At 34.7% G+C, this 9,798-nt stretch overlaps 1 pseudogene; it reads left to right on the top strand.

Moving 5' to 3' along the window:
- Positions 1–5,119: 5,119 nt before the first annotated feature.
- Positions 5,120–7,748, top strand: LOC145566213 (uncharacterized; annotated as a pseudogene).
- Positions 7,749–9,798: the final 2,050 nt, after the last annotated feature.

Genomic DNA, 9,798 nt, shown 5'->3' with positions numbered 1-9,798 from the left:
ATTAATTGCTTGAGGCTTGATGTGAAGGAATGTAAAATAAGACAATTGAAGGCTTTCTGATGCTAAAATGGTATTGTGCTCTCTATCTGTTTTTGTCTTTGTCTGAAAGTTGTATGGATGCATATACTACGTATATATGCATCTGATACTATGGAGGAACATGACATAGCTTTCATGACTTGAAAATGCGTTACTTATTATAATTAATGTTTAGTATATGAATGGTTAAGTGGGATGCTTTTACAAAGTTTTTGACTTGTTGAATTGAGATCATTTTTTTTTAAGGTTGTCCACCCCTTAAAAAAATGATCTCAATTGTAAATATCTCTGCGAAATTAATTTTGTTGTGAGTCATGGTCACTAAATGGGAGCCTATTGCATGCATACAATGATTTGATATATGGACTGAGAAGTGAGAACCATTGAATGGGAGCCTATTGCATGCATACAATGTTTTGACTGGTAAGGTTTCCGCTTGTAATATGGCGAAGGTGAATACTATAAGTAAAGAATCTTACAAGAGGCAGCACTCTTATCATGCAACTTGTGTGGGACAACCTCAGCTCACCCTCTGGATATCAGACCAAGTTTGTACAGCTATGGTAAAGTCTACATTCACATTCTTCATTGTTGATTTGTTGGTTACCCAAAGTATATTAAGGATTATTTATCTTTGGCAATTGTGTATGTCAATTATTAATTTATATATTTTTTATATAAATGGATTTGGATTTGCCACCATTTCCACCACCACTAGCTGCAAATCCACCTGCAGAAGGTCAACCGGCACAAGATCTACCTACAGTGGCGGAGCCAGGAATTTTATGAGGGTAGGGCACCGTATCATCTAAAATCCTTTTATCAACGCCTTTAAATTTTTTTATTAAAAAAAAAAAGAAATCAGACACATTTGTGAAAGAATGTTCATAATTTCAAGACTTAAGATTAATTAGCAATCATATTTGTCAGACCTTTATTATTTAAAAAATACATCAAATATTACCCCTATTCAAGGCTTTAAACAACAACCTCGTATTTTTTTTAGATATTTTATAATAGTTTTAGAATCAGATAAATTTTTCGTATTAAATAAGATGATCTAAAATACTAATTATAAGAATTTATAACTAATAATTCAAGTATACTCCTACATGTAAAAAGAAATGTTAAAATTAAACTTGACTAGTTTTCAAGTTTGAAAGCATATAGGTGCTGGAAATGCCCTTTTTCAAAAGTGGTTGGTTTGCGGAGGAAAGGGAAGAATTTGATAATATATTTGGGCATTGTTGCTAGAAAAAGATATTGTAAAATAGTTAAATACTATCAGGGCTAAAAAAAGGCATTTAATGCACTTGAGGAAATCCGACAAAAGCGTAAAGAGAATTTAAGGAGGAAAAAATATAAAAAGTCCAAGTCATATACTTTTTTTCTGACAAGGAAGAGGAAGAAGGGGAGGGGATGGAAAGAAGAGGAAGCAACAACAGGTAGATGAGAAACAACAGAAGTAAGGGAGCAGCTCAAGAGAAGCAAGAAGAAAAAATGGTGGAGATTAGAAAAGGATAAGAAAAATATGAAAGGTTCATGTTAGGATATATTTATGTAAAGTACACATCTCTTGGTATATATTTGTGTATATCTTTTGGTTAGGAGTTTTAGGTTAATTAGGTTAAGTTGTACACCTATATATATTGGTGTTTAATGATAAAGTCGTTTAAGCCGTTTTCTCCTAATTGTTTTTATTGAACTTTGACATGGTATTAAGAGCAAGTTAGATCTTGGGTTGATTACAAACAATTCCACCCTAGTGGTGGGATAGAAAATCAAACCCATCAGTGGGATTTATGAACCAACCCATTAGTGGGATTTATGAACCTTTAGCCAATTTTTTTTTCGATTTGGTGTGTGATTTCTTGACGTGTTCTTGAATTCGTTGTGTGGAGGGATTTTTTTAAAATATATTTTCCCTTTCAATCGTGGTTGCGTGTCGAGGGTTAGGGTTTGCCTCTCGAATTTTTGCAGTGTGTGTGTTGTGGCTTGTTGTTGTTGGGTGGAGCCACTACGTGTGTAGTGGTGTTGGGGGATGGTTCATCCTTGTGGTGTAGCACCCCTATGGTGTGTCTGATTGTAGTTTAGCAATCAAAGTGAGGTGTCATTTATTGCTTTTGAGTGTGGTAGTGTAACACTAGGTTTTGTGTGTGGTGCGCTGTAATGTGTGATGTGGTGAGCATGTGATGTGATGTGATGTGAGGTGTGTCGGTCGCTGCAATGTGTGTGTGCGTGGTCTGTTTTGTGCGCTTGTGTAATACTTTGTATTTTTATTATATTTATATATATATATATTAATTATTTTATTTATTAAAATGATTTATTTCATTTTAAATAAATATTATTTATTTAAATAAATTGTAAGTGTGTATAAATTAAATGGATCATGAATTGAGGCAACAAAAGTATTTTTAATTGGATCAATCCTATTTAAATGAGTGGACCAACTTATTGGGAATTTAGGAGCCAAATAAGTTAGCTCAAGTGAGAATTTAAAAGGGAGTAGGAATTAGTAATGACAAAGTTGTAAATATGAATTTTATTTTTAAAAGGGGAGTATAAATACCTTGAAACCTCAAGATTTTTCCACACAAGTTTCATACTCCCTCTGTCCCAGTTTACTTACAACATTTTGACTGGATACGTTTGTCGATGCACATGTTTGACCGTTGATATCTTTTATTAAATATTTACCTAAGTTATAAAAAGTTTATATTGGAAACTATACATTAAAATAGACCCAACAACATCTTACATAATTACATTGACTTTCATATAATAGCTAAAAAAGATGGTCAAAGTAAGATGTGTGAATAGTGCAAAATGTCAAACCGTTGCGAGTAATTTGGGACGGAGGGAGTAATTGTCAGGTTTCACAAAAAGTTCAAAGGTTTTCTCTTTATTTTCTCTCTCCTTTTTCTCCTTATTTTTTTTTTCTTTTTCTTCTTCTTTTTCCCCTAAAATCCCACGCACTCTCCTCCTTCTTCCTCCTCGCGCACGGCCAGCACCACCGGTGCCACCACCACCACCACCGGCGGCAGCAGCAGCGTCGGCAGCCCAGCCGGCCGGCACCCCCGTTTCTCCTCTTTTTGGTTTGTGTATTTTAACTTCTTTTTTAATTCTATTGATTTATTGTTTTAAAAGCATGATTTTTCTTATGTATTTGTATTAATTTTGGGATTTTGATGTTGCTAATTTATTAATATAAATTTTATATTTTTATTTTAGAGCTTGTTTGGTTACCACAAATTCCTATGGGCAATGAAAATTCCAATGAATTTCAATTTTCGGGTTGTTTGGTTGCCTTGTAATTTGTAAAATGTAGGCAATGACATTTCCTTGGGAAATCATAATAGTTGTACGTACAGGAAGTTTCTCACCTTGTACCCCCTTGGTCAATTACACTTCCTACATGAATTTTTAGAATGAATTTACGATTTTAGCCCTGAAATAATGAAAATGGCGCTATTTTTTTTTTTCATTTCCCTCCTCTTTTGTTTATCTCTCCAAACTCCTTTGCTTTTCTAGTTGTGGGCTTTTGGGTGTTGTGCACTTGTGCTATTGTTTCTCATATCTCTCCATCTCTTTTCTTCCATAAGCAACTAGGGAACCAAATTACAGGTATGTAATTTTATCCTCCTCTTCCTTGATTTGTTTATCAATTTGATTTATAAGAACTAGTACATCTACATTTTCATTTTTCCTTACTTATGTAAAGGATTTGATACGAAAGCTTGTATAAATTGGTTTAACAAGGGTTGATTGTTGCTATCATTATTTCTCCTTACATGGTAAATCTTGGTCCATGTTAATTAAAATGGTTGATATGAATTATGGGGTTCTTGAATTGACAGAGAAATTATTCCAATTTGATAACCTAGGTTTTTTAATTACCCCTTTTAATTCATCTTTTAGATTAATTCTTGTAAGAGTAGAATATTTTTGAATTGGAATGGAGAGCCATAGCATGGATAGAGTAAAAGGAATTATGTTTTTTTTACAATTTTCTGTATGTTTTTGCATAATCACGAAGATATTGTTGTTTCTAGTAAAAAAAGTTTAAAAAAGTTTTATGGGTTCAAATTTTGGTTTCTGGAATCTTCTGGATCTTGCTTGTTTAATTATTTCTGGGTTCAATTTTGTTAAATTTCATAAATATTTGGATGGTTGGGGTTTAACGTTCTGATGAGCTTGTAGCATAATTAGTATAATTGATGAACTACATAAATAAAAGGGCTTAAGTTTGTTTTGGGGGTATTAATCATGAGTCCATGATTCATGATTCGACAAATACTTTGGCTCTAATTGTTTGTATTTCACTACGATTAATCACAAATTCACCATGATTTTTTATTTCTAAGAATTTTAAATAGCCAGCTTTAGATATACATGAATTTGGTGTATGCTTGAACTTGGGCCCCTCCAAGGAGTATATACATTCCTTGTTTGCGTAAAAAAATTTGTAAGGATATATATTAAGGCATAGATTTAGGAGTATAAATTTGACTTCTAGAGCATATCTTAAGAGCATAATTTGAAGATATTTGTATAAATTTGACTAATAGAGCATAACTTAAGAGTATATTTCGTTTGTGCTTATTTCATTTTTGTTAATGATTTTACATATTTCCAATCAAATGCATTTGGATTGTTCATTTGGTGGAGCTCTTTGTGTGAATGAATATAGTTTTCAACTTTCTATTTTATTTCATTGTAAATTGTGAAGTAGAATTGGTATACATTTGGTGATATAAGCTTATGAAGATGATTGTTTATAAATATTTGTCAACAATCAGCAACTCCTCTCATTATTTTTTTAATTTTGCTATACATCAGATGTACAATATGCCATTTTATCTTTGTCTTTCATATATATATTTTCTAGGTACGATTAAGTTGAGATATTTAACATAACCTTACTTTGATATATTTTTTTAAAAAAAATTATTCTTATGCAACTAAGACTAATTTTTATTTGTTACTCAGCTAGGCTCGTATGCCTTTAAGTAAACCGAAGAAGATTGCAACATGTATTGTCATATATAGGCAATTGATGATCATGTTAATGAAAATAATGGTTGATCTCGTGTATCTTCTTACTATTTTGAACGTTAAAATTCCAATGCCCGTAACCTACATATTTGATAATTCTATGGAGGAAAGGGTTTATGCTAGGATTTTAAATATTAGACCAATGATCCAAGGGAGTGATGTAGTATGTTTGGATAACCTTAGAATGGATAGAGCCTGCTTTTATAAGTTATGTGAGATACTTAAGAATGTTGGTAAATTGCATGGAAATAGGAATTCAAGTTTGGAAGAAATAGTTGCTTTATTCCTTTTTACACTTTCTCATGATACCAAAAATCGAAGAACTCAATTATACTTTAGAAGAAGTGGGGAGACAATTTCAAGGCACTTCAACTTAGTTTTACAAGCTCTTCTTAGATGTCACCATATTCTATTTAAAAAACCAGAGCCAGTGACTGAAAATTGCCAAGATGACAGGTGGAAATGGTTCAAGGTAAGTTGCAGCTTATAGTAAAAAAAATTTATTTATTTTTTTGTAACAAGTGCATACACATATATATAATCAATTAATAAGTGAAAAATTATTGTAGAATTGTTTAGGTGCTTTGGATGGAACACATATCTATGTCCGTGTTGGAGACAAAGATAAAGTTAGATTCAGAAATAGAAAAGGAGAGATTTCTACTAATGTCCTAGGTGTGTGTACACGAGATATGAAATTTGTGTATGTGTTACCTGGGTGGGAGGGTTTAGCACATGACAATAGAGTTCTTCGCGATGCACTTTCTCGAAAAAATCCATTAAGAGGCCCTCAAGATAATGAGAACATCTTATTTTTCATTAATTAGTAAATTAGATAAAAAGATCTCTTGAAGACTAGATGAATTAAAGACCTTTTATTATTATTATTATTATTTTCTTAGGTAACTACTACTTATGTGATGCTGGATGTATTAATTGTGAAGGATTTTTAACACCATTTAGGGGTCAAATATATCATTTGAGTGTTTGGAAAAGCGGTGCTCAACCACTATGTGCTGAAGAATATTTGAACATGAAGCATTCTCAAGAAAGAAATGTCATAGAAAGATGTTTTGGATTGCAGAAAATGAGGTGGGGCATTCTACGAAACACAACTTGGTATCGTCAAAAAGGTCTTATGTAGGATTATTCTGGGTTGTGCTTTGGTACATAACTTCATTCGAACTTATATGAATGTCGATCCCATTGAGAATTTGATTGAAAATTATATGCAAGAAGATTCTGGTGAAAGTATTGAGGTTATGGAGTCTAACACAGCATGGAATTCTTTTAGACATGAACTAGCAACTGAGATGTATGCTTCTTGGTTGCAATCAAGGGCTGATTAAGTAGTTGTCTTGATTTTAATAATCTATCCTTGTACAACTTGTATTACGAAAGTAACGATTATTTTTGTAAGAATACTATTCTTATTAATTGTACCATGACATGATCATACCAGAGCATGGTCGATTTTATGTACAATTTTATGAATTATATGATGTTTATTATTTTGAATGAGTTTTGCATACTTGATAACTATGAAGTTATGTATGTCATTACTTATTATATACTTAAAGATCACCAAAATTTTGTATGTCCTCTATAATATCTGTGGTGGACAGAGTATTGGTCAAGGGAGCTTCAAGCAAAGTGCTGAAAGCAACTCTACCATAAACTTGTCAAGATGGTCATTACATGAGGACCGTGCACTCGTTAATGCCCTGAATGATCTAGTCGATCTTGGTGGATGGAAAACTGACAACGGCCAATCTAAAAATGGTGCTTATGCTAAGCTTGAAGCTCTTATGAAAGAAAAACTCCCTGGTTGTGACGAAAAAGCTAAGCCTCATATTGAGTCTCGAGTTAAGCTTTTAAGGAAGCAATACGATGCTATTACTGAAATGCTTAGCCCTAGTGCAAGTGGATATGGGTGGAATTATGAGGGAAAGTTTGTCACATGCCCACAAACTGTTTGGGATGAATGGATTAAGGTAATTCCTAGAACTAATGTCCTATATTGTTTGTCTACTATCTTTAAAAAACTTGATGATTGAACATTGTTTTATTATTCTACTTGGCAGAGCCATAAAAATGCTGCACGGTTACGCAACAAACCCCTTTTCCATTTTATGATGACCTAGGAAAGATTTTTGGCAAAGACAGGGCAGTGGGAAATGAAGCTGAAAGTGTGTTTATTGTGCTTGAGGAGATGGAGCAAGAAGAGAGAGGTGAAGAAGAACAAGAAGTCCATTGTAATGAAGAGGAACCTATTCCAACTTCTGAATGTAGTCCTGCTGGACCTCCACCATCAGCAACACGATCTACTACCAAGACAAAGAGAGCAAGGACATAAACGATTGAAGTCTTAAAAGACTTTTCGACGAAGTTTGCAAAAATTAGTGATGTGATGGAAGGTGCAAGTGAACAGATTGGTCGTCTTGCTAGTTGTTTTCAACACGAGTCTAATTCCGCAGAGAGAAGAATGAAAGTGACAAGTGAAATCATGAAAATGGAGGGATTATCTCCAAATGAGGTTCTTACGGTCTCAAAGAAGATTGCTCTTAATCCTCTTGAAGTCGATTTTTTTTTTCAGCCTTCCACATGACTACAAATATGCTTATGTCCAAGGTTTGTTGATTCCTGATTAAAAGGTATTTTTGTAAATATACTATGAAGAAGAGACTAGTACCTAAAAGTTGGATTTTAAAAAATGCCAAGTTTGGATTGGTTCCAACTTGTGATTTAATTACTTCTATTTTGTTTTGAGTTGTGAACTCAAGTTTTATTTTAAAAGTTGGTTTTTATTTAGACTTTCGCTGTGTGACTTTGAAAAATAGCCTTGGCCGTTATCACGGTGGTGGTAATATTTTGGATATTTCCTTAAAAGAGTTTTATTTAGAGTAAAAAGAGTATTTTAAAATAAGGGAATTTCCGGGGTATTACAGCTTGTGTGGTGTGGCAGTGTGCAGAGTGTGTTGCTTTGTTTGTGCAATGTGTTGTTGTGTGCACTAGGGTGTTCTGTTGTGTGATGTGCGTGGGTGTGTGTCTGGTGCGCCTGTCTTGCTTGTTGTTTGGCGCTGCTTGGTGTTATGGTGCTGCTTTGTGTGAGGTGCATTGTTGCGCGCCTGGTTGCTGATGTGTGTGTGTGGTGTAGTGGTGTGAAGTGGAGTGGTGTTGCATGCAGTGCGCTGTTGTGTGAGAGTGGTGTGCTTGGTGTGTCCATTACTACCTTGTTATTTGTTGGTGTTTGCTTTGCTGCCTTGTTGTTGTTGTTGGGAGGTGTTGTGCGGTATTGTGGTTTTATGTGTTGCGTGGTGTAGAGAGATTATGTTGTGTGTGGTGTTGCTAGTGTGGCAGCTAAAGATGGGCAACGGGCCGTGCCGTGCCGCCGCGGGTCGTGTCTGGCCGTGCCGCGGTGGTGGGCATGCCGTGCCAAAATTTGGCACACCCCAGCCCACGTGCCTGGCGGGCCGGGCCGTGCCGAGCCGCGGGCCAACCCGTGTCACTTTTTATTTTTATTTTTTATTTTTATAAATATATATGTATATATATTTATATAAAAAAATTGATTTATTGTGTTATAATAATTAAATAAGTTTATATAAATTAATCGATTTATATAAACTTATTTAATTAAGTTAATATAAATAAACTTAATTAAATAAGTTTATATAAATAAACTTAATTAATTAAGTTTTATATGGGCATGGGCCGTGCCACGGGCCGTGTCGGTGTGCTGACGATCGCGCCCGTGCCGGATTTCAATTTTTTGTTCACGGCACGGCCCACGGCCCACAAGTGGGCCTGGGCCGCCATGTCGGAGTCATGCAGGGCCCGTGCCGCCCGCGTGCCGGCACGGCCCGTGCCCATCTTTAGTGGCAACAGTAGGTGTGGTATAGTGATGTGTGCAAGTGGCTGTGCAACTAGTTGTGCAGTAGCACTCAAGTGAAGTATGTATTTAAGGGGTCTTAATTTGGCCTTTTTGCGCAGTGTGGTTTGGTATATATTTGTATATGTCTTTTGATTTGGAGTTTTAGGTTAATTAACTTAAGTTGTATGCTTATATATATTGGTGTTTAATGGTAAAGTCGTTTAAGCCGTTTTCTCCTAATTGTTTTATTGAAGTTTAACAGTTCATCGGATTTGGGCAAGAATAATGGTCGGAATTCTCAGCCATAGTATAGAGTGTTCATGCTAATTTTGCCTATTTGAAACAAATTGTATTAAAAGTATTCATATATTAACAAATTACATGAAATCACATAGAGAGGATGAGTAGAGAAATGTTGGATGCGGGTATTATACAACCTTTAATGAGTCCCTTTTTCAGCCCCATACTCCTTGTGAAGAAAAAAGACGGGTCTTGGCGCTTTTGCGTTAACTATCGAGCCCTTAACCAGGAATATCCCTGATAAGTTTTCGTACCTATTGATCGACGAACTATTGGACGAATTACACGAAGCCACAATTTTCTTAAAATTGGATCTAAAGGCTGGTTACCACTAGATTCGTGTGAAGGAGTGTGACACTTATAAAACAGTCTTTCGAACACATGAGGGGCATTATGAGTTTCTCGTAATGCCATATGGACTCTCAAGTGCACTGTTATAGACTAGGAATCTCAGTGCAAATTAATTAGTCTTGAGATATGTACGTTTATAAGAAACGTCTTGAAAATCGTGAAAAATAAAATGTGGC

This window comes from Chenopodium album, chromosome 11, assembly GCF_948465745.1.
Source record: "Chenopodium album chromosome 11, dcCheAlbu1.1, whole genome shotgun sequence".
NCBI classification, from domain to species: Eukaryota; Viridiplantae; Streptophyta; class Magnoliopsida; order Caryophyllales; family Amaranthaceae; genus Chenopodium; species Chenopodium album.
The sequence above is the reverse complement of the archived record's forward strand: the minus strand, read 5'-3'. Positions and strand labels throughout refer to the sequence as shown.